This window comes from Pogoniulus pusillus, chromosome 3, assembly GCF_015220805.1.
Source record: "Pogoniulus pusillus isolate bPogPus1 chromosome 3, bPogPus1.pri, whole genome shotgun sequence".
Taxonomy (NCBI): domain Eukaryota; kingdom Metazoa; phylum Chordata; class Aves; order Piciformes; family Lybiidae; genus Pogoniulus; species Pogoniulus pusillus.
This window is the reverse complement of record NC_087266.1, coordinates 37,633,068-37,657,101: the sequence shown is the minus strand read 5'-3', so window position 1 is coordinate 37,657,101 and position 24,034 is coordinate 37,633,068. Positions and strand designations below refer to the sequence as shown.

At 42.2% G+C, this 24,034-nt stretch overlaps 1 protein-coding gene across 6 annotated transcripts in view; it reads right to left on the bottom strand.

Annotated features, from left to right (window-relative positions):
• PCDH9 (protocadherin 9) overlaps nt 1-24,034 on the bottom strand; it is a 991,969-nt gene that overhangs the window by 754,029 nt on the left and 213,906 nt on the right. The gene's annotated exons all lie outside the window — the stretch shown is intronic.

Below are 24,034 nucleotides of genomic sequence, written 5' to 3'. Positions count from 1 at the left end.
TCAGTGATACTTATTTCAAATTGGCAATTTACTTCTGCTCACAGACTATCACTCCTATCTCTGTCAGTCTTCGAAATCTGAGCATCATTTTCATCCTGACACCGAGCTTCCCTCCAGTCCAATCATCTACTAAAAAACTAGAGCAGCTCAAAAGATGGTGAAAATACCTCATACCAAGAATATCACAGTATATCTTTTAGATAAATAAGAACTGCTGATATTTCAGTTGTGGTATTTTCCTGGACCCTTAACAATAATCAAATAAGATGCTCATGTTCGCTCTGTTTTAATATTGGTTTAAGTGTCCAGAGGAAAATGACAATGTTTAATATTTAAATATCAAACACTTTGAATAAACATCAGAGTCTTAAATTAACATTAAGGAAAGCTGAAGATGAGTTTATAGAACTGTTCATAGGTCTTTTGGGTTGCAACTGCCAAAAATGCTTTTTGAAGTTTGCCATGTAGACATTTTTTTTTTCAAAAAGTAGCCTGATCCCAAGCTCAGGAATGTCAACTGTAATTAAATAAGCAAAGCTTGTACTTAGTGATGGGCTGCACACCGAAGATGGATGTTTACCATAAGAAACAGAACATACAGGATTCTGACAGAAATCAGGTGTGAGAGTAACAGCTGAAAGAGTCAGGGCAAAAGATACTTAGCATAGACTCACTCTCTTTAGTCTTTCAAATAAATTAAGCTCCCTAAAAGGAAATATTAAGCTAACATGCCCCTCAGTCAGGTCTGAATCTTTTTTATTAGCTGAGGAATTCCCCTAAAATTTACTAGGGCTAGTTCATAGAATCATAGAATCAACCAGGCTGGAAGAGACCTCCAAGATCATCCAGTCCTACGCAGCACCCAGTTCAAGTAAGCCTCTACACCTTGGAGCCATTGTACCTTCTCTCAAAATTCATCCTTCCCCTTCCTCCAGAGATATCATTAAACTATCATTTGTAAGAGCTGAGTCCTGTTTCTCCTGAGAACTTCCATCACAGCAGTTTGAACTCAGCAAACCTTTAGGGATTTTTCCAAATACAGTAAAAAAAAACCCCACACACCAAACCAAATCACCAACAAACCAATCAAAAAAACCCAACCCCATGTGCTAGTTTGAAGCAGGCTAGAATGTTTAGGTGAGAAAAAGTAGATTACAGGCTGTGAAAGGAAAACAATGGTGAAGTCTCCTTCCCTCAGAGTCTTGCTGAACAAGAAGAAAGTAAACATTAGATAACACTCTGGCCATTTTTGTCTGCACTCTCGGGCTGGGCTTTGACTGAGCTGCATCTCCCTAACCTCACTGCCACTAACCTTTGCTTCTTAACCTCTTGGCTGAAACTCTATTCTTCCTTAGGACTGGGGTAAGGTTGAGAGGGACAGGGGGAAGGTGCAGGGGTGGTTGAGAGCCCCTCCTGGGGACTCAGGTTTCTGGGAAGGGAGTTGTGTTTCTGTAGTACCTTTTACCTTGTCTCTTTCTGTCTATAACTGCATATACTGTAAATATCTGCTTGTATATTGTGCTAGCTGTAAATAAACAGCTTCATTTATATCCCCAGAGCAGGCTTAGTCTAGTTGGGTACTTCTAAAGAAGTGCGGGGGGGGGGGGGGGTACACCCAAACCATCACACCCCACTGCCAAAAAAAAAAACCCCAAACCCAGCAAACCAAAAACCCAACCTACCCAAAAAATTGAAGAGTTCAGACTTTTAATGAATTGCTTATTGTAAAACCTACCTTAAAAGGTTTGAGGCCAAAAATAATGAAACGGAACAAGCCCCAAGAAACACTTTGTAGAAACCAGCTACTCTCAGTCTTGAAAAGCTACAGGGATTGCAGACAGGGATAAACATAAATTGCCTGGGTGAAAACGTAAAAGCCTTCACATTTACCCATTTTACATCATAGCTGCAAATTATCAAAGTGTAATTTCCATTGTACTAAGGCGACAGCATATTATGCTTCTAGCTTTCAGTCACGTTTAATAAAGAGCAATCCTTCTACTGAATGAACACTGCCCCTTGGCTACTTTTAAAATAATCCATTGAGAATACTGCAATATTTCCATATATTTATAAAAAGTATTGTGTTTCTTTAAGGAAGCAGCCCAAAGAAACATTACTCTTTTTCTTCTTTATGTATATGGAATAAACCCAACAGTACTGTAAGTTTAGTGGCTTTGTTGTTGTTGTTGTTGGGGTGAATTTGTGGGTTTTTGGCTTTAATTATTGACAGTGGTAAAAAGATTGCTCAAGACTAGCTGTGTCAGAGTTTTGGATACCAACTGTGACAGGCTCTGCAGAGGTGTACAGTGTTTTGCTTATTGATACAAATTGAAACTGAGCATAGCAATTTATTCAGCAAATCAAACCAATCACTGCACTGCAGTTTTCGCTTTCAGCTCTCATTTCCCAACCAACTACTCTTAACCACTTTGCTACTTCTACTTTACAGTAAAGTTTCAGCTGCTGTTAGGGATTGTTTTACGGTGAGAATAAACCCCTGTTTAAAAAAATCTTAAGGACTGCTATAACCTTCCACTTGCCACTAAGTGCTGCATCATTCACATTTGTTCCATACCAGTTGCCTGTCTCCAAACACACCATCATTAAATGTACTTCTCTGTCCTTCACCATAGTAAAAAAAAAAAATTCATTTTTATGCAATACAAAGCAGTTAAACAGATTGCAAGTGAAATTTGTTCTCATAAACTGTGAATATTTGTCCAAAGAAGAAGATTACTTCAAATCCTTCTTTTTCATTAAGAATCGGAGTGAAAAAGAAGTTCTTTAATACAGTCATGTATTATGTTATTTTGTTAAAAGATATTTAAGTGAACCAGTCCTCCAAAATAACTGACATGAGATCAAACATTGGAAATGAACACTGGATTGCCCAACAGATATGTGAGGAAAGAGAAGTAACTAACTCAGGCAAAGCACACTGGCAGCCAGCTAAAGGGGGAGAAAAATAGAGCAATCTTACAGTGTTAGCCAATGTATAACCCTGGATTAATAGCTAGCCTTGGCAAGGCTCAGATGTGAAGATGCTCACATCGGGCATCCCAGACTTGCTGCTACCAGAGGTTGTTGCCATGGTAACCAGTGACAGTCAGCCAACACTAAAATGAATTTAAGAAAGATAGTTAGGAAATACTGAAAGGAAGAGAGAAAAAGAAAAGGAAATTAGTTTGATGTGCATAGTAAGTACATGCACAGTTCCACTGCCTGCTGTGTGCTCTACAGCAGCAGAGGAATTAGTCAACGAAATGGAGCTTAATTTTCATTTTGCCTCTGTGATATCTGATGGACACTCCTGCTTGTATGAGTTTCTAATTGAAAGAAATTATTGTCTCATTCACTCGACAGCTTGTCAGTGACTCAGCAATCCAGTAAATTCAGCTTCCTCTGAAAACTGCATGGAACTGTTAGCACATTGTTCCCATCTAAACTGTTTACAGGAAGCCTGGAGTGGCCCGTTTCTGCCTTCTGCCTTTAAATCAGGGTCAGGGTATGGTTCCACCTTGACATGTAAAAGGGCTCAATGGAAGGCATATTTGTCACTGAAACAAAGAGATTTGGAACTCCGCAAATCGGAAGGAAAAGGGTTGGGGTTTTGTTGTTGCTGAGTTTTGGTTGGTTGGTTTTTTGGCTTTGGTGTTTTTTTTTCCCTGATTGGTTGTTTTTTTGTTCTGTTGTCATTATTGTTTTGCTTTGTTATGTTTTCCCAAACAGAGAACAAAGCAGAGACCGGTCGTTTTAAAAGCAAAATTTGGTTCAAAGGAGGCTAACTAGTTGCAGTCAGTGAACCATAAATTACAGTGCCCATGCCCAGCTGTGCAGCACCGAATGGAAAAAGACGTTTTGGATAGCAGTGTCCTTTAGTGATAGCTCCAGTTATGTATGCTAGAGAAACACTTACTGTTCTTTACTTGCTGGGCTATCGAGGTGGTATGCTAGAGAGCATGCTTTTTAGGAATTACTGTGTGCACTGTATTATCTTATCTCTCTCAAAACACTGTCTCAGCCCCTTGGAAAACTACTGGAGCACAGGCAGAAAGAGATAAAAACGAAGTACTACATCTGGTAAAGCTGAGGTAGACTTCCCTACAAGCACCTTTTCCTAAGATTGACTGTACATCATGATCAAGAGGATAAACAAACCTCATATTCAGCCCTAGAACTCTTCGGAGGGTCAATTTGTGTGTATGTGGTTTTCAGGTCTAGAAATGGCACAAAGATGGGTAGAGATGAAAAAGCTGTGACAGGAATGAGTTTGGAAGAAGCTGATGTTTTCAGAGAACAAATATTTAGAGGGGAATTTACACAAAAAAAAATGTGCCTCTACAGGAAATAACCAGACACAACCACAGTTGGATAAATTGGCCAAGTTTTTCTCCTTTTCTAACCCCAGGAGCATCAAGACCCAAGTTATTTCATTCACCCTGCTGAGGCCATGACTCAAGAAAGTCACTTACCCATCCTCTGTATCATTTTCTCCATAAGTAAAATGGAAAAATACAGACCCACTTAGCCTTTTAGAAGTGCTTTCATGTTTAAAGAAAAGTGCTAAGCGAGTGGTAAATACTGTTCAAGAGATTAATACTTGGGTGATCAATATACATTATGAGACTGCTCTTATTCATCATGTTTCCCACAGTTAAGGGAATGCAAGAAATAAAAATATGATTATTACAGTTGGTAGAAATGCCTCCAGTAAAGACTGCCAAGTTTCCTAGAAAGTAGGGAAAGTTGCATTCTCATTTACTCACATGTCAGTGTAACTTTTATTGTATGAAATTAAAATTATCCTTGTCATCTGAATCAGACTAGCTCAGGGGTTTTATTAATGGACGACTCAGTCATTGCGTTGATGTGACTCTACCAACTACTTTGGTGTAATACTTACTGATTTTAACATTTGAACCAATTAGAATCAATTCATTTTTCTGATATTCATCATGAGAACCCTTCTAGTATTTTCTTTGAAGAGCTTTATGAAGACTTTGAGCTGTGACTTGATACTAAGCAAGGAAAGAGTATGGAGACCACAGAGATAGATTCATGAAAACAAATCCAAATAGATTTCATCAAGTTACAAGTCTCAAAAGAATCATAGAATCATAGAATCAACCAGGTTGGAAGAGACCTCCAAGATCATCCAGTCCAACCTATCACCCAGCCCTATCCAGTCAACTAGACCATGGCACTAAGTGCCTCATCCAGTCTTTTCTTGAAGACACCCAAGGACGGTGGCTCCACCACCTCCCTGGGCAGCCCATTCCAGGCCAGGCTGGATGAGGCTCTGGCCAGGCTGATCTAGATTAGGGTGTCCCTGCCCATGGCAGGGGGGTTGGAACTAGATGGTCCCTGTGGCCCATTCCAACCTTGACTGATTCTATGATTCTATGTGCATTAAGAAAACAGGGCATATCTCTTTTGGTAAGGACACAGACTTAATCTGCAAGTATATGAAATGCTCCTACAAGCTTGAGCAGGAAAAAATGTTCTAAATATTTGGAGAGCAACTTTGGCAGTGCCAAAATATTTTAAAAAGTTAGATTTGAAACTCTTTAATAGCAACCCTGTCAACAAGTACTAATCAGAGATTAGATCAGTGATTTTTTTATAGAAAGTTGGCATATGGTAGAATTTCTTATAGTCTCTTTATAGTCAGAAAGGATTGCACATACTTTTAACATATAAGAGTAACCTGATACTTTTCAGTAGGCGACTCACAGTACTCACCTAGATGACTACTATCTCTATAAACATCTAGATCTTCCAAGTTAGAGGGGAAGACAAAAAGCAAAGTGAAATATACAATGCAAAACCCCTTGTTCATTTATTTCTAATGCATTTCAACCCACAGATTCCTACTGGTTCAAGCTTAGAATTCTGCAACAATGATACCAGAAGAAAGCCTTTGAGGAAGTCTACCCAATAGTCTACTGCCATTCAGCTGCAGCTTGAACTGAAGAAGGCAAGAGTGGACAAAGATGAAGCCATGGAGATTTTCACACTGGAAGAAGCAGTTTCTCCTTTCAGATGGTGGAGGTTCAAGAAAATCTTAAATGTATAATTTTTACATATGCAGGACTGCTCTCTTACAAAAATAGGAAAGGAAAAAACCTCATAGTTCAGAATATAAAGGTGGGGTTTTTTTCTGAGGGGAGAGGTAGTTTTATGAACATCAGCATACCTTGGCTCATCTATAGGTTCCACACACCTTCTCATTATAGTATCACAGTATCACCAAGGTTGGAGGAGACCTCATAGATCATCAAGTCCAACCCCCCACCACAGAGCTCAAGGCTAGACCATGGCACCAAGTGCCACGTCCAACCTTGCCTTGAACAGCTCCAGGGACAGCGACTCCACCACCTCCCCAGGCAGCCCATTCCAGTGTCCAATGACTCTCTCAGTGAAGAACTTTCTCCTCACCTCAAGCCTAAATTTCCCCTGGCGCAGCTTGAGGCTGTGTCCTCTCGTTCTGGTGCTGGCCACCTGAGAGAAGAGAGCAACCTCCTCCTGGCCACAACCACCCCTCAGGTAGTTGTAGACAGCAATAAGGTCACCCCTGAGCCTCCTCTTCTCCAGGCTAACCAATCCCAGCTCCCTCAGCCTCTCCTCGTAGGGCTGTGCTTGAGGCCTCTCCCCAGCCTCGTTGCCCTTCTCTGGACACACTCAAGCATCTCAATGTCCCTCCTAAACTGGGGGGCCCAGAACTGAACACAGTACTCGAGGTGTGGTCTAACCAGTGCAGAGTACAGGGGCAGAATGACCTCCCTGCTCCTGCTGACCACACCATGCCTGATGCAGGCCTGATAGTGCCACACCCTCTCATACATAAATAATTTCTTAAGGTGTTAAACTTGGGGCAAGCTAACACAGCAAAGCAGTTTTGTTTAGAGAAAGCTAGCTTGACAAAAATAAACAAAAGTGCGCCCATCTATCAGAACAAACAAGCAAAAAAAGCCAAGAGTTGAAAAAGCAAAGCAGTTTGAACTTTAAAGTGACAAAATCACTGGGATAATATGTACTGATAAAAAGGTAAGAACCTGTTAGCAATCTAATCTAATGCTGATGTTACATTAAAGAGTGTCCTGGTAGGGCATAAATCCTACCAGGCAGGTTTAACTCTGGGTCTCCTCCTCCTGTCATGCCAGGGACCGGGAATGAGTTAGATAAGCAAACAATAAGCATTTGGGCCCAGCAAAGCCTTGTGGGCTAGGGGGCTTAGCACCACATGTCAGGTGTCTTGTGCTGCCCTCACCATGCCTGCGTGGTCAGAGGAGGCACAAAGCTTTGAATGCATTGGCCAGAACAATGGTGCTAGTGCCTGTTGGCCAGCTTGATGTTCAAACTGAAGTATTTTAAGAGGGATGAGTTAGAAACTGTCTTTCTGTATTCAGCATGGAGTCTTCCTGCCTCTCCTTGTTTGCAGCTCGTTAAAGGCAGCCATGTGTTGCAGCTAACACTGGCCAGCTCAGCAGCATCTTCTTCCCTATGCCTGAAATATTTCTATTTTACCCTGGGATCATCACGAGTTTGAAAGTATCTTTCATACAGGAGACTAATTCAGGGACCAAAAGCCTCATGAGTACATCTGCTGGAGTGAATGCTGAGACTCCATAGGCATAGTTAGAATTCTTCCTGTTCTTGCATTGCTGTTTTCCAAGTTCTGATTGTTTAAGCTGTTTAATTCTGTGCAATTGCTTCCTGTCAACTGAAAATCCAAAGAACCTCAGGGAATTTCCCCTATTTCTGAATATTAATAATAAAATTAATATTCATACATACATTGTCATAATTAATAATGATTCCTAATTTCTAATACAAAGACTAAGAAGAAACGCAGAAGAAATATTCATGCAACATCCACTCTTATTAATTGTACAGATAAACATTACTTCTCAGTAAGAAAAAACCCTTTGTTTTTCTGCTTAATTTCATTAAATAATGAGAACACTTGTGCTTCTTTTAAGTACCTTTGAAGTGTTTGGCACTAGCTCTAATGCTTTCCAGAAAGAAAAGTCCTCTTTTCAGATTTTAAAGCAACAAGAAGTTAGATACTATTCTAGGAAAAATGGGGTTTGCCTTTCTTGATTTCATTAATCACTGACGTTCACCCAACACCAAAATAGTTTGTGTACACATGAATATTTAGTGATAATAATACCAATACAATAATGATAATAGTAGTGTAGGAATAATAATATGTAAGTACAATCTCCTAGGGTTTCCAACATCCCAAGTCACTGACCCTGAATGTGTTTAAGGGTCATTTGGTTGTGGTGCTTAGGATGAAAGTGAATCTTTGTTGAGTAGGGTTATAGGTTGGACTTGGTGATCCTGAGAGTGTTTTCCAACCTGGATGTTTCTGTGATTCTGTGAAATAAGAGGATGAAAATGCTTTTTATTTGCAGTAGATCTATTTTTCTCTTTATCTTCATTCATTTAAAGAACAAGTATGGTTTATTTATCTAAATACAGGTTATGGGCCAGAAAATTTTGTTTATGGACCTCTACTCCTCTAATTTCTTTTTAATTGTAACTGAAAAGGAAACCATAAATACAACAGCAAGATACTAAGAATAAATAAAGCAAGCCAAATTCCTTTCATTTGATCCTTTGCTAATGTGCTAGTTTGAGCTTAGCTGGGATATTTTAGTGAGAGGAATTAGATTATAGGCTGTGAAAAGGAACGGTGGTGATGTCTACTTCACTCATTGGCTTGCTGAGATGTATAAAAGTAAGAACACAAATATAGAAAACAGATTCTGTCTGCCTGCCTTCTCTCCCTAATTTGTTGTTTAACTAATTCATCCCCCTGTCTGATTCTCCAAACTCACCTTGAGCGTAAGGCAAAGTCTGGGATAAGGTAGAGAGGTGGGAAGGAGGTGGAAGGATGGTTGGGAGCCCCTCCTGGGGACTCTGGTTTCTGGGAGGGCTGTTGTGTTTCTGTATTACTTTTTAATTTGTATATTCTATTTATAGCTGTATATATATTCTATCTATAGCTGACACCAAGCTGGGGGCAGATGTGACTGAGTTGGAAGGCAGAAGAGCTCTGCAGCGGGACCTTGACCGCCTGGACAGATGGGCAGAGTCCAATGGGATGGGGTTCAATAGCTCCAAGTGCAGGGTGCTGCACTTTGGCTACAACAACCCCATGCAGAGATACAGGCTGGGGTCAGAGTGGCTGGAGAGCAGCCAGACAGGGATCTGGGGGTGCTGATTGATACCCACCTGAACATGAGCCAGCAGTGTGCCCAGGTGGCCAGGAGAGCCAGTGGCATCCTGGCCTGCATGAGGAATGGTGTGGTCAGCAGGAGCAGGGAGGTCATTCTGCCCCTGTACTCTGCACTGGTTAGACCACACCTTGAGTATTGTGTTCAATTCTGGGTCCCCCAGTTTAAAAGGGATGTTGAGATGCTTGAGCGTGTCCAGAGAAGGGCAACGAGGCTGGTGAGAGGTCTTGAGCACAGCCCTATGAGGAGAGGCTGAGGGAGCTGGGATGGTTAGCCTGGAGAAGAGGAGGCTCAGGGGTGACCTTATTGCTGTCTACAACTACCTGAGGGGTGGCTGTGGCCAGGAGGAGGTTGCTCTCTTCTCTCAGGTGGCCAGCGCCAGAACGAGAGGACACAGCCTCAAGCTGCGCCAGGGGAAATTTAGGCTTGAGGTGAGGAGAAAGTTCTTCACTGAGAGAGTCATTGGACACTGGAATGGGCTGCCTGGGGAGGTGGTGGAGTCGCCGTCCCTGGGGCAGTTCAAGGCAAGGTTGGATGTGGCACTTGGTGCCATGGTCTAGCCTTGAGCTCTGTGGTGGGGGGTTGGACTTGATGATCTGTGAGGTCTCTTCCAACCCTGATGATACTGTGATACTGTGATATTGTAAATACCTGCTTGTCTCTTGTGCTAAGCTGTAAATATAAAGCTTCATTCCTTAATATCCATCTCAGCTGAGTCTAGTCTGGGTGATTTTCTTAAGTGTGGGGCAGGGGACAGGTAACACCCAAACCATCACAGCTCACAACAAAACAAAAGAGTTTGTCTATGAAATGGTTTAGCTAATTTACTGTTTTAAACTTGAAACTTCTTAATTTTCTTACCGGTGAGATACCCTGGCTAATCATCTGCCTGCGGTCTCTATCCGAATCAGCGGTAGGAAGCACAAATGGCCTAGCCTCTAAACCTACTAATTTGCCAGTCCGACCCCTGAAATCAATGTTCTAATCTATAGCTTGCTGCCTCTTTGCTTTAGCTGTCTGTTGAATGTTTGATGAATATCTGCCTTGCAGGAGAAACGTATGAAAATTACATCATGGGCAACTGGTTTGAACTCTTGTGCAACCATGAGATACTGAGCCACTCTGGGGAAATAGTTAAAACGAACTACAGTAGATAAATGTCAGTTTCAAGGGGTTTGACATTATGCTATATTTAAATTAAAGGGAATGTTATTCTAATTCCTTCCTGCTCTGACCATGCTGGTTTTTCTTTTTCAGAAGAATATGATAAAATGCATGATCATCCTCTGCTAAGGCTCTCAATTCCTCTTCAATGCAGATGGCAAGGTTTATGTGCTAACATTTTAATGACCATAGTCCTGCACAGCTCTGTGAGGCATCAGCATGTTTTCAGTAACACTGTGAGGACTGCCATTAGGTGATATTCCCACTGCTGAAACCTGTGTGTCCTAAGAGGCAGGCTTTGTGGAATAGAGGCAGTACTGGGGAAAGCTCCATTATCATGCAGCAGTCATATGGATGAAATGGAGATTTATGAACCCCTGCCAAAGAAAATATATTATGGACTGTAAATTAAAATGAGGCCATAACACATAGAGAACTACATGCTAGAGAGGCTGATTTTCAGATAGCCCTGTCTATTCAGACCTAGGCAGCTGTAGACACCACCTCTCATTAAGTGGTTCTCAGCTCCCCATGAAATTCAGATATTCTAGATTTGAAAAGGCAACTGCCAAAGCTTTCATATTCATGGGGAAAAAAAATCCTCAGCTGTTTCAGCTGGCATTTTACTTGCAGCATACTATTGTAGTATGATGACTGTGACATAGTGGCTTTGTTCTCAGATGTAGTTCCAATGCCTTCCACAGAGAAACTTCAGTATTGCTCCTCTGCAAGTCATATTGTGTTACAAGTTCAAAGGACCAGATTTTGGTCTCTGAATTACTGGCTTCTGTTCATGAATCACAGTCTTCTTAGATCTGTCACTGGTGATATTTACATGTGAATCACTAAATGCAAATAACTCTTATTGTTTACTATGTTTTGGTGAGCATTTACAATGAAAAGAGGTAGACTAAGATGTGAAAAACTTCTTAAAAAAACTCTCTGGCACAGCAAGCTTGCCCAAGAACCTGTAAGCTAAACCACTAAATTCCATGCTGCACTACCCCTCTGCACATGCCAGTGTTTCAAGTGGGATGCAAATTATAGAACCTGTACAACTGATCTTGAAACACATTGCAATACACAACTCATCTACCCAAAGGCTAGGGCTCTCACTATTTATGGATCATACATGCCAAGTTAGGTCTGAGAGGCTTGCTCTCCCATGTACTTTATTATATTGTATATTCCTTTGCCTTACATCCTTAAGAAAAAAGATAACTTATCTTAGCCCTCCTGCTCCTTAAAAAAGTAAAAACCACCCAAAGAAGCAGAGAAAACAGGGAATGCTTCCCCTTGACTGCCCCAAAACAGGAAAAAGAACAGAAATTAACTTTCTTTTCTGCTTATTTGTACAATATAAAATGATAAAATTCACTTCAGACTTCAAACCTCTACAAGGACACTTTGCCTCAAGTGAAAGTAGCTCCACATGGACCATTTTGTGCTCGTCTAATGTGTAAATGTGCTGTTTTATGTTGAAGCAAGTATAAGCAACTATACTGCACATATACAGTATCTCAGCTATCACTTGAGCCCCACAAGTGCCATGCCCTAAGGCATGCTACAGGCCATGCTTCATAAGGCAAGCAAAATATTTTCAGTGGGCTATCTGCAGTAGTATAGCATATAAAAGAATCTATTCTAGACCTGGTGAAGCAATATGTTCCAGAAAATAAAACATTTTTTTCTGGAAGGCACAAACATAACAGTTTTTGACGTTGTTTTTCAGAGTCTATCAGTCACATTTCAAAGCACACAAAGTTCCAGTACAAAGTTTTGGGTGAGAGATCTATTCCTTGATTTATTCTCACTTTTTCATGAATACATTTATTGGCTTTCCCAGAAAAGGAGTATTAAAGACAGCCCTCACACCACCATCTTCCACCAGTGGGGATATAGTACTGTCAAAGCACAATATGGGTATATGAATAAGGGTCTTTGTAGTTAAGATCTCCCCAGATCCATGATGACTAGTACCAGGCAGCACATAACACTGCTAATTCACAGTGTGACATACAATGAAAGTCTGAACTGCATCTCCTCAAGCAAAAGCAAAAGCAAAAGCATAGTAACTTTCAGATTCAGAAGGTTACAAAATGTAAGCCAGACCATTTTACAGCCCTAGTAAATGGCTAATTACAGGACATATCTGATTGGAAGAGACTTTAAAGATCATCTAGTTCAACTTTTGACCCAGCATGAAGAGTCAGCATTAAACCATGTCCCTAAGCACTATGTCCACATGGTGCTTACATACCCCCAGGGATGGTGACTCCACCACTGCCCTGGGCAGAATATTCCAATGTTTGATAAACCTTTCCCACATATTTACTAATATCCAGTCTCAACCTCCCATGTCCTTCCTATAGTGAGGGACCTAGAACAGAACACAATACTTGAGGTGCTGCCTCACCACTGCTGAGTACAGGGGGATGATCACCTCCCTGTTCCTTCTGGTCACAGTAGTTCTACTACAAGCTAGATGCCGTTTGCCTTCTTGGCCACGTGGGCACACTGCTGACTCATATCTAACTGACTATCAACCAATACCCCTAGATCTCTCCCCAAGCTGCAGCTTTGCCACCACACAGCCCCAGGTCTGTAGCTTACCATAGGGCTGCTGTGACCCAAGTGCAGAACCCGGCACTCAGCCTCATTGAACCTTATACAATTAACATTGGCTCATAGGTCTAACCTTTCCAGATCTGGCTTTAAAACTTCCCTATTCTCTAAAAGATTGACACACCCACGCATCTTGGTGTCATCTATAAACTTACTGAGGCTGCACTCAGTCCCCTCAGTAAAGGTATTAAAGACATCAGGCCCCAGTACTGAGCCCTTGGGGACACCAGTAGAGATGTCAGCCAGATTTTGTTCTGCTTACCACCACTCTTCGAGCTCAGCTGGCCAGCCAGCCAGCTTTTTCATCCAGTGCACAGTGCATTTATCCAAACCTTGTGCCATGAGTTTCTGAAGGAGAATGCTGTGGGAGAGAGGTTCAAAGGCTTTACTAAAGTTCAGGTAGACAACATCCACAGTGCTTCCCTTATCCACTAGGTGATACTTTGCTGTAGAAGGAGATCAGGTTAGGTGGGCAGGACCTTCCTTTCATAACGCCATGCTGACTGGGCACGATTGCCTGGTTGTTTTGTGTGTGCCACGTGATGGCACTCAGGGTGACCTCTTCCATAACCTTCCCTGGCACTGAGATGAGACCAACAGGCCTAACATCTTTTGACTTAGTTACCTTTCACCTCTGTGCATCAGGAAAGGATGCACAAGTGGGGCACAGCATGCTATGAAGAGTAGATACTATCACTCAGCAGCAGCATTTGCATCAACTGCCATGCCTACGTGCAGCTCTCCTCCCACTGATCCAGTCTTTCTCCTGACTCCCAGCTTGGCCTCAAACAGTCCCCAGTGATGTGCCCGGGGCTGGGGCTGCCCACACTACCTTCCAGCTGCTCTGCTCCACTCCTAGCTGGGGTGGTGGGGCCCTGCTCCGCTATTCCTGTGAGGACAACCCCAGCTGCCAGCCTCAGTCCACAGAGAGCCTCTTTCCCATGTAATACCCAGACAGCAACCAATTCAAGAGCATAAGGGACGGGGTGCCAGAAATAACTATGCAACAAAGTAAAGACATAGGCACGATGATTTTTTACTACAACCCCCCAAATTCTTAGTTTATGGCATGAATCAAACTCTTCACTTTGTGAAAATGCCCAGAGTGATGCTAAGAAAATCCTCCTGCTATTTTCTTTTTGTGTTTGTTTGTTTTTTAATTGTGCTTGTTGATTTGTCTCGCACAGCAAAGCTCCTCACTGAGATGAAGGCTTCTTGTACACAAGCACCTACACCATGCATCTGTAATCATAGCCTGTAAGTGGCATCAGCAAAGAAAGGAGTGACATTTTTTCCTCTTGATCACAACAGAATAAACAACATTTTAAAGGTTAAATTATTCAAATTCTACAGTTACCTGTGAAAAGGAGGAAAAAAAATGACATCTCTGCTGTACCTTCAGATTTCTTACATCCAATTATTTTGATTTTTTTTAATCCTGTCCCAGGCTTCCTGACTACTGCTGCTTAAGGAACAACAGAAAAAAAACCCGAGTTGTAACTAGTGGCAACTCATTTACTTCCACTGATAGCTACAGCTCCAGATACAAGGCTTTCAGCTCAACTCTGAGAAGTTAGATGAACTGTACAGAGAGTTAGAAAAACGGAAGCAGACAACACATATCACAGTTCCTTGTGCACTAAGAAGAAAGACCCTATTTGAGTGTCAACTTTAATTTTTCTAAGGTCAGACAAATGTGACAGTCACAGGGAAGAAATATCCAAGAATACTTAAACCAGTCTGTAAAGATTAAGGGAAAATAAAACAAAACTAGAGAATTCAGCCTGAAATCCAGTTTTAAGTGATGTAAATCCCTGGAATCTCACTGTTGCCAATGCTACCAGTTACTCCAGAAGGTTGACAGAACAATATTGGCTCACACTAGCAAAAAAACTGGCCCTTCAGTGACAGAAGAGACAATGCAGTGTTCAGAAAACATCATATAATTTGTAAAGGTTTACTGATTTTTCATTTTCTTATCCTGTGCTTATTTATACAGAAAGGAAGCCAAAATGAAACCAGGGACTCTGCAAAGTACCTAGTGTGATCATACAAGAAGGACTTAACACAAAGACTCACCTTCCTTAATATCTTTCCTGTCAATCCCTTACAGCCCACTTCCTTGCCTCCCAGGAGCACCCCTGCTGCTGATCCCCCTGCCTCTAGCTGTGATTGTGCAGATTATCGAAGCAGCAGGTTTACACATGAAAGTTCTACTTCTCTTTAACTTTAAAAATATATCAGTTTGAAAGCTAAAAAGCAAGAGTATGACAATTCCAATCATTTTGTCTAGAATCATAGAATTATAGAATCAACCAGGCTGCAAGAGACCTCCAAGATCAGCCAGTCCAACCTAGCACCCAGCCCTGGCCAATCAACTAGACCATGGCACTAAGTGCCTCAGAGAGGCTTTCCTTCAACACCCCCAGGGACGGTGACTCCAACACCTCCCTGTGCAGTCTATTCCAATGCCAATCACTCTCTCTGCCAACAACTTCCTCCTAACATCCAGCCTAGACCTCCCCTGGCACAACTTGAGACTGTGTTCCTTTGTTCTGTTGCTGCTTGCCTGGCAGAATAGACCAACCCCCACCTGGCTACAGCCTCCCTTCAGGTAGTTGTAGGCAGCCATGAGGTCACCCCTGAGCCTCCTCTTCTCCAGGCTAAACTCTCCCAGCTCACTCAGCCTCTTCTCACAGGGCTGTGTTCCAGGCTTTGTTGCCCTTCTCTGGACACATTCCAGTATCTCAACATCTCTCTTGAATTGAGGAGCCCAGAATCCATGAAAGCTATACCTTTACGTCCAGACCTTTTGATCCAGGTCATTCATTTACCCTGGTCTCTGATGCTGTTCTATTTCTCGAGGGGTAAGAACAGTAATTCTTTCACCTGGTTACGAAAAATAACTAAAAGAAATTGGGGAAAACAGCCATACCATACTGTGTTAAGTAACATTCTGACTGAGCTCATAAAAAGAGATGCTGACTGAGGAATTTAAAGTTTTTCAAAACTTTTGATCTTGTTTATTCATGTGAAGTTTTGATGTGAAAGCTCGATGTCAGCCGTAGAGAGAAACATCTCTCAAGACAAAAATAAAAACCAGACCTCCTGTTGAAACGTACCCAATGATAACCAACAAGTTTCTGATCTTGAAGAGAACATCATGCGAGTGTCTTGTATTTAATATTATCTTATGCCAAGGAGCCCTACTTTTTCTTCTCATTATATTTTCGTCATAGATAAGTGTTTGGTTTCACACATCGGAATAAAAAGAAAGGGAAGCTGCAGCAGTAGGTGTTCAGTAAGCCTTATTAAAATAAATACCCTCTTATATTTGCTTTGCATATAGGTCCCGAGCTAACATACTGTTTTGTGAGGGGCCATACACAAAGGCAATATAACAATCGCTCTATTTTTCATATCAGATTTATAATAACCTCTTTGTATTTAACTCTGAACTCTTAACTCAGCTGAGGGTAACATGAGCCTGTCATTTCAAACAGTGTTAGATTCATTTTGTGTAATTATTGCTTTTTGCTGCAAAATAACAGTAGAAATCAGTTATTTAACATTTAAGCATTATATGTGCAGAAAGAATTTGTGCAAATCAGTTGAGTTTTCCCCTTCCTGTTGTGATGGTTTGGGTGTCACCTGCCCCCCCACACTTAAGAAAATCACCCAGACTAGACTCAGACGATCTGGAAATAAGAATGAAGCTTTGTCTTTACAGCTTAGCACACTATACATGCAAGTATTTACAATATCTACAGCTATAGACAGAAATATACAAGTTAAAAAGTAAGAATGAAGCTTTATGTTTACAGCTTAGCACAATATACAAGCAGGTATTTATAATAACTACAGCTATAGACAGAAATAGACAAGTTAAAAAGTAATACGGAAACACAACAGCCCTTCCAGAAACCAGAGTCCCCAGGAGGGGCTCCCAACCACCCTTCCACATTCTTCCCACCCCTCTACCTTATCCCAGAATCTGTCTTACGTGCAAGATGAGTTGGGAGAATCAGCTGGGGGCGGGGAGGGGTTATGAAGCAGACAGACTAGTCAGTTAGGTTAGAGAGAGAAATTCATGCAGCCCCAGAGACAGAGAGAGACTCCCTTATCTACATTTATATTCTTGTTCTTATACATCTCAACAAGCCTATGAGTGAAGTAGGCATCACCATTGCTTCCTTTTCACAGCCTGTAATCTAATTCTTCTCACCAAAATATCCCAGCTAGGCTCAAACTAGCACACCTGTTGGTATATCATCCAGCATTCTACTGGATTTGTTTAAAACAGAGTGACTTGGATTATAGTATTTTGGTGATAACAGACAAATTATATTTGAACCATTTTGCCTTTAAAAGGATGCTGGTTGTCTTTGTTTCTAACAAAATAATCTTTATATGTATACAAAATGCTTACAAGCAAGATACAGTAGTTATTCTATAAAACAACATAATTACTTTTACGTTTGCTTCTAATAGCAACACAAAGGGCTTTGGAAATGCAATCACTATGGAATTGCTCTGGGTTTGCAGAGGAGAGAAGAGGATGTTCTTTTTATTTAAAAGGAATACAGGGATGGCCCAGATATGCCATGTGAACAGAAATCGCTGTTCAAATGTCACTCACGACTTGGCATAGATGTGAAAAGCTTGATATACATTTAAAAGCATACAGAAAGGCCTGAGAAATATTTTGCCATATCACAGAAACAAGGAATCAAACAGGTTGGAAGAGACCACCAAGATCAGCCAGTCCAACCTAGCACCCAGCCCTATCCAATCAACTATACCACAGCACTAAGTGCCTCAGCCAGTGTTTTCATTAACACCTCCAGGGACAGCGACTCCACCACCTCCCTGGGCAGCCCATTCCAATGCCAATCACTCTCTCTGGCAAGAACTTCCTCCTAACATCCAGCCCGTACCTCCCCTGGCACAACTTGAGACTGTGTCCCCTTGTTTTGTTGCTACTTTATTCATTTTTGTACATTCAGAGAGTTGGAAAATGCATTCCTATCCACCTGTCGGTGTTCTTCTAATGAACCCTTCAGCAGGTAATGGAAAAGGTTCATTATACTTGCATGGAGCAACATAAAACACATGTCCAAAAATCAGAAGAGACTGCAGGACAATTTATTAGTGTTTCTAATGTCAGCATGTATTTTGGTTCTGACCTCAGTCAGACATTTAGGTAAATTTGTGTACGTGTTTTTAAAACATAATTCCTTGCTAAAAGAGAAAAAGAACAGTACATCATCATGAGAGCATTTTTAGGAATAACATTAATGGGTTTATATATACACAGACCATTAACCCCATGTGTGAATCACATATGTTATATGGAAATAAGGTCAAGAACCTGGTGTAAAATTGTAAAATGTTAGTGATAATGAGTCCAGGGCACAAGCTATTGAATGACAATGAACAAAATAAAATAGAAGGGAATAGACAAAAAAAAAAAAGAAAAATCACACGGAAAATAAGAATATTCCCAAGTATGCTGAAAAAAAAACAGTTTTTCAGTGAAAGTGTTTAACTACATTGTATATTTGCCAGATATGTGATTTTTTCTTTCAGATTTCCTCAAGTTCACAGGATCACAGGATGCTAGGGGTTTGGAAGAGACCCAAGGAGATCATTGAGTCCAACTCCCCTGCCAGAGCAGGACCACACAATCTAGCACAGATCACAGAGGAATGCATCCAGACAGGCCTTGAAAGTCTCCAAAGAAGGAGACTACAGAACCTCTCTGGGGAGCCTTTTCCAGTGCTCTGTTGCCCTTACAGTCAAGAAGTTCCCCCTTGTGTTGAGCTGAAACTTCTTGTGCTGCAACTTACACCCATTGCTCCTTGTCCTATCCTAGGGAACAAGTAAGCAGAGCCTGTTGCCCTGCTCCTGACCAGCCCTCAGGAGTTTATAAACATTTATTAAATCCCTTCTCAGTCTTCTCCAGACTAAAAAGCCCCAGGTCCCTCAGCCTCTCCTCATAAGCCATGCTCTCCAGACCCCTAATCATCCTTGTAGCCCTCTGCTGGACCTTATTCCAGCAGATCCCTGTCCCTCTTACACTGGAGAGCCTAAAACTGAACACAGTATTCAAGATGAGGACTCACCAGGGCAGAGTAGAGGGAAAGGAGATCCTCCTTTGATCTGCTGGACACAGTCTTCCTAATACACCCCAAGTTAATAAATTATTCCTAGAGGCTCCATAAAAAAGGATGAGTTTGGAAGAGTTATTTGAATGAAGACAAAGGGCAGTGTTTTAACTCATGCATAGAAGTCTACAAAAGTTAATGTGAGATCTAGAATAAAAGCCTAAAAGGAGAAAGTTATTAGGACAAAACAGAGAACAGGAGATCAGTAAGAGATTCTCTGCAGTAAAGAGAATTAGGGGGGGGAAAAAAGGCAATCTACAAAAACAAGAAACTGCAGAGCTGGGAAGACCTTTGAAGAAGGTTTTGAGTCTAATATAAAGCCTTTCTGCATTCACAGAAGTCTTTTCACTGACTACAGGGGATTTCTGATGAGACCATACAAATTTCACCTTGATGATCTGAAGCCACTTTCTTTTTATTTAAGCTACAATAACAGGAATACAGCCTGTTTCATAAGATCATCATCACTCTAATGTAAACCACCTATCTGTGACTTCATTGTCTAATCTACACACCTGACCATCCATCAGAGCTTGCACAAACTGATCAATGAATGCCCTGACAGCTTTAGTTGTACTAATGCACAGAACTATTCTCTCATTTTCCAAACAGAAACGATCAAAGAGTGATTGCTGAAAGTTACTGGGGGTGTTGCTATATCATTTGTAAAGTTGCCTCACCAGAATTCAATGAACCATAGTTTAAGAACAAGGATTCTCTATGTAATCCAGGCTGCATTTTCTGTGTATAGAATCATTGAATCATAGAACCATAGAATCAAGCAGGTTGGAAGAGACTTCCAACATCATCCAGTCCAACCTAGCACCCAGCCCTATCCAGTCAACTAGACCATGGCACCGAGTGCCTCAGCCAGGCTTTTCTTGAACACCTCCAGGGACGGTGCCTCCACCACCTCCCTGGGCAGCCCATTCCAATGCCAATCACTCTCTCTAACAAGAACTTCCTCCTAACATCCAGCCTAGACCTACCCTGGCACAACTTGAGACTGTGTCCCCTTGTTCTGTTGCTGGTTATCTGGGAAAAGAGACCAACCCCCATCTGGCTACAATGCCCCTTCAGGTAGTTGTAGACAGCAATGAGGTCACCCCTGAGCCTCCTCTTCTCTAGACTAAACACCCCCAGCTCCCTCAGCCTCTCCTCATAGGGTTTGTGTTCCAGGCCTTTCACCAGCTTTGTTGCCCTTCTCTGGACATGTTCCTCAACATTTCTCCTGAATTGAGGGGCCCAGAACTGGACACAGCACTCAAGGTGTGGCCTGACCAGTGCTGAGTACAGGGGAAGAATAACCTCCCTTGTCCTACTGGCCACACTGGTCCTGATGCAGGCCAGGATGCCATTGGCTCTCTTGGACACCTGGGCACACTGCTGGCTCATCTTCAGCCTACTATCTACTAGTACCCCCAGGTCCCTTTCTTCCTGGCTGCTTTCCAGCCACTCTGTTCCCAGCCTGTAGCACTGTTTGGGGTTGTTGTGGCCAAAGTGCAGAACCCTGCACTTGGCCTTGTTAAATCTCATCCCATTGGCCTCTGCCCACCCATCCAGCCTGTCCAGGTCCCTCTGAAAGGCTCTCCTACCTTCCAACAGATCAACACCTGCTCCTAGCTTGTTGTCATCTGCAAACTTACTGATGCTGGACTCAATCCCCTCGTCCAGGTCATCAATAAATGTATGTATGTGTATATGTATAGTTAAATCCTACATAAACAACATTTTATATTGACACACATCCTACTGTCAAATGAAGTGCCTGCATGCTAAAACGTAAATGTAATTCCTTTCTCATGAAACTGAGCATACTATAGGCAGTATCTTATCTGAATTTAGGTTGATTATACTAGAATTCTAATAGCAGGTAACTTGAAGTACTCATTAGAGATATGCAAGAAATTCATTACCTACGTGTGTCTAATTCAGCCATATTTTCCCCTTGAATGAAGCCTGCCCTAGCGGAAATCAGTGATCCAGCCCACACACCTCCAATCCTGTTGGAGCTTTCAGTTTATATTTGCTATTTTTTTTTTTTTTAGAATTCTAAAAATTACTTTCTCTGTCATCTCTTCTGATCTCCATTGGATATTTATATTCAGCAAGCATAATTACGCTTTTCGCAAGCTAGGGAAAATTAAACCCTTACAAGCAAGGGGGGAAAAGAAAGAGGGTGAGGAAGCAAGGAAGAGAATCCAGTTTAAAGTGAATTTATCATGATCTTACTAGGGTATAAGCAGAAGGCTGCTGCAGAAGGCTGGCACATATTGTAATCTTGCAACACACTTGTAGGAATGGTGACATTTGGCTCACACTTAACGAAAGTAGAGTATCATAGAATCAGTCAGGGTTGGAAGGGACCACAAGGATCAACTAGTTCCAACCCCCCTGCCATAGGCAAGGACACCCTACCCTAGATCAGGCTGCTCACAGCCTCATCCAGCCTGGCCTTAAACATCTCCAGCAATGGGGCCTCAACCACCTCCCTGGGCAACCCATTCCAAGCTCTCACCACTCTCATGGTGAACAACTTCCTCCTCATGTCCAGTCTGAACCTACCCACCTCCAGCTTCGCTCCATTCCCCCCTGGTCCTTTCACTACTGGAAGATACTGAACTAATGGCTTTGGCAAACCATCTTGTTTTAAATATCAAATAATCTCCTCCTAAGAATCCAGTCTCACTGACAAGTAGAAATGTACCTTGCATGGTAGGTCTTGAAGCACTACACACACACTACATTCTGAGATCAGACTTTCATATACATAACTTCTGCATATTATTTTCCCCTCAGTAACAACATAACTCCTGCCAGCATACCACTCTGCTATCTATTTTAATTGAAAGCTTTATCAGGCTTTCTTCTTTCAAGAGTTGTAAAAACTTAACCCAAAATGAAGCAAATAGCATAGGAGGCATTTAAAGGAATTAAATAGTATAACTCTTTCCTCCCTTCTTCAAATAGTTCAGCATCTTCACAGTATCCAGAAGCCTAAGAGCTAAAAAATCTTCCCACACAGCATACAGCTATATCAGAGAAGGAAGAAGCTGTGTAAAACCTTTTCCCTCAAATCTTAAAAAAACATTGAAAAGAAACTTTTTCTATACAATGAGTAAACACAGTCTACAAAGCATAGCCTTCCAAAAGTCATGGAAGTCCCTGTAGTGCTGCCAAAGGTAGCTCTGACTGTTGTTTTCCACAGGACAAGCCTGTGATGGGTACAACTAATTTTTGAAGAAGACTGTGAAACTGCCCTGTGTTTACCAGCTGGGAAGAGCAACAACAATCATCCATTCTGCACAAGTGTGTCTTTAACAGTGATCATAGAATCATAGAATCAAGCAGGTTGGAAGAGACCTCCAAGATCATCCAGTCCAACCTAGCACCCAGCCCTGGCCAGTCAACCAGACCATGGCACCGAGTGCCTCAGCCAGGCTTTTCTTCAACACCTCCAGGGACAGTGACTCCACCACCTCCCTGGGCAGCCCATTCCAATGCCAATCACTCTCTCTGCCAAGAACTTCCTCCTAACATCCAGTCTAGACCTCCCCCAGCACAACTTGAGACTGTGTCCCCTTGTTCTGTTGCTGGTTGCCTGACAGAAGAGACCAACCCCCACCTGGCTATAACCTCCCTTCAGGTAGTTGTAGACAGCAATGAGGTCAGCCCTGAGCCTCCTCTTCTCCAGGCTAAACAACCCCAGCTCCCTCAGCCTCTCCTCATGGGGTTTGTGTTCCAGGCCTTTCACCAGCTTTGTTGCCCTTCTCTGGACACGTTCCTCACAATCTCAGGCACAACCTGAACAGTTTGTTACATTAGCATTTTTTTCCTGTTCATACGTATCTTTCACAGCTAACTCCACTTGAAGGAACCACCACAAATATCATAAAATACTTCACTCCATAGAAACCCCTGACAGTCTCATCTGAGTAATTAGAGCAAAGAAAGGCCACTTTCAACAGCTGAAATGTCAGCAGCATAATTGCACAATAGTTTTAGCAGACAAAAGTATTCTCTATGAGTGAAACCACATGAAAGAGTTTTGTAGAGCATATGAGTACAGGTTGAGAGGTGATCTGCTGGAGAGCAGCCCTATGGAGAGGGACCTGGGAGTCCTGGTGGCTAACAAGTTAACCATGGCACAGCAATGTGCCCTTGTGCCCAAGGAGGCCAATGGCATCTTGGAGTGTATTAGGAGGAGTGTGTCCAGCAGATCAAGGGAGGTTCTCTTTCCACTCTACTCTGCCCTGGTGAGACCTCATCTTGAATACTGTGTTCAGTTTTGGGCTCCCCAGTTTAAGAGGGACAGGGATCTGCTGGAAGAGGGTCCAGCGGAGGGCTATGAGGACAATTAAGGGATTGGAGGGCATGGCTTATGAGGAGAGGCTGAGGGACCTGGGGCTTTATAGTCTGGAGAAGACTGAGAGGGGATTTAACAAATGTTTATAAGCACCCAACGGCTGGTCAGGAGCAGGGCAACAGGCTCTGCTCACTTGCTCCCTGGGATAGGACAAGGAGCAATGGGTGTAAGTTGCAGCACAAGAAGTTTCAGCTCAACACAAGGGGGAGCTTCTTGACTGTAAGGGCAACAGAGCACTGGAACAGGCTCCCCAGAGAGGTTCTGTAGTCTCCTTCTGTGGAGACTTTCAAGGCCTGTCTGGATGTGTTCCTCTGTGATCTGTGCTAGATTGTGTGGTCCTGCTCTGGCAGGGGAGTTGGACTCAATGATCTCCTTGGGTCCCTTCCAACTCCTGATGTCCTGTAATCCTGTGAGCTATGGGTTTGTTCAGCAGAATATATATGGAAACATGAACATGAAAG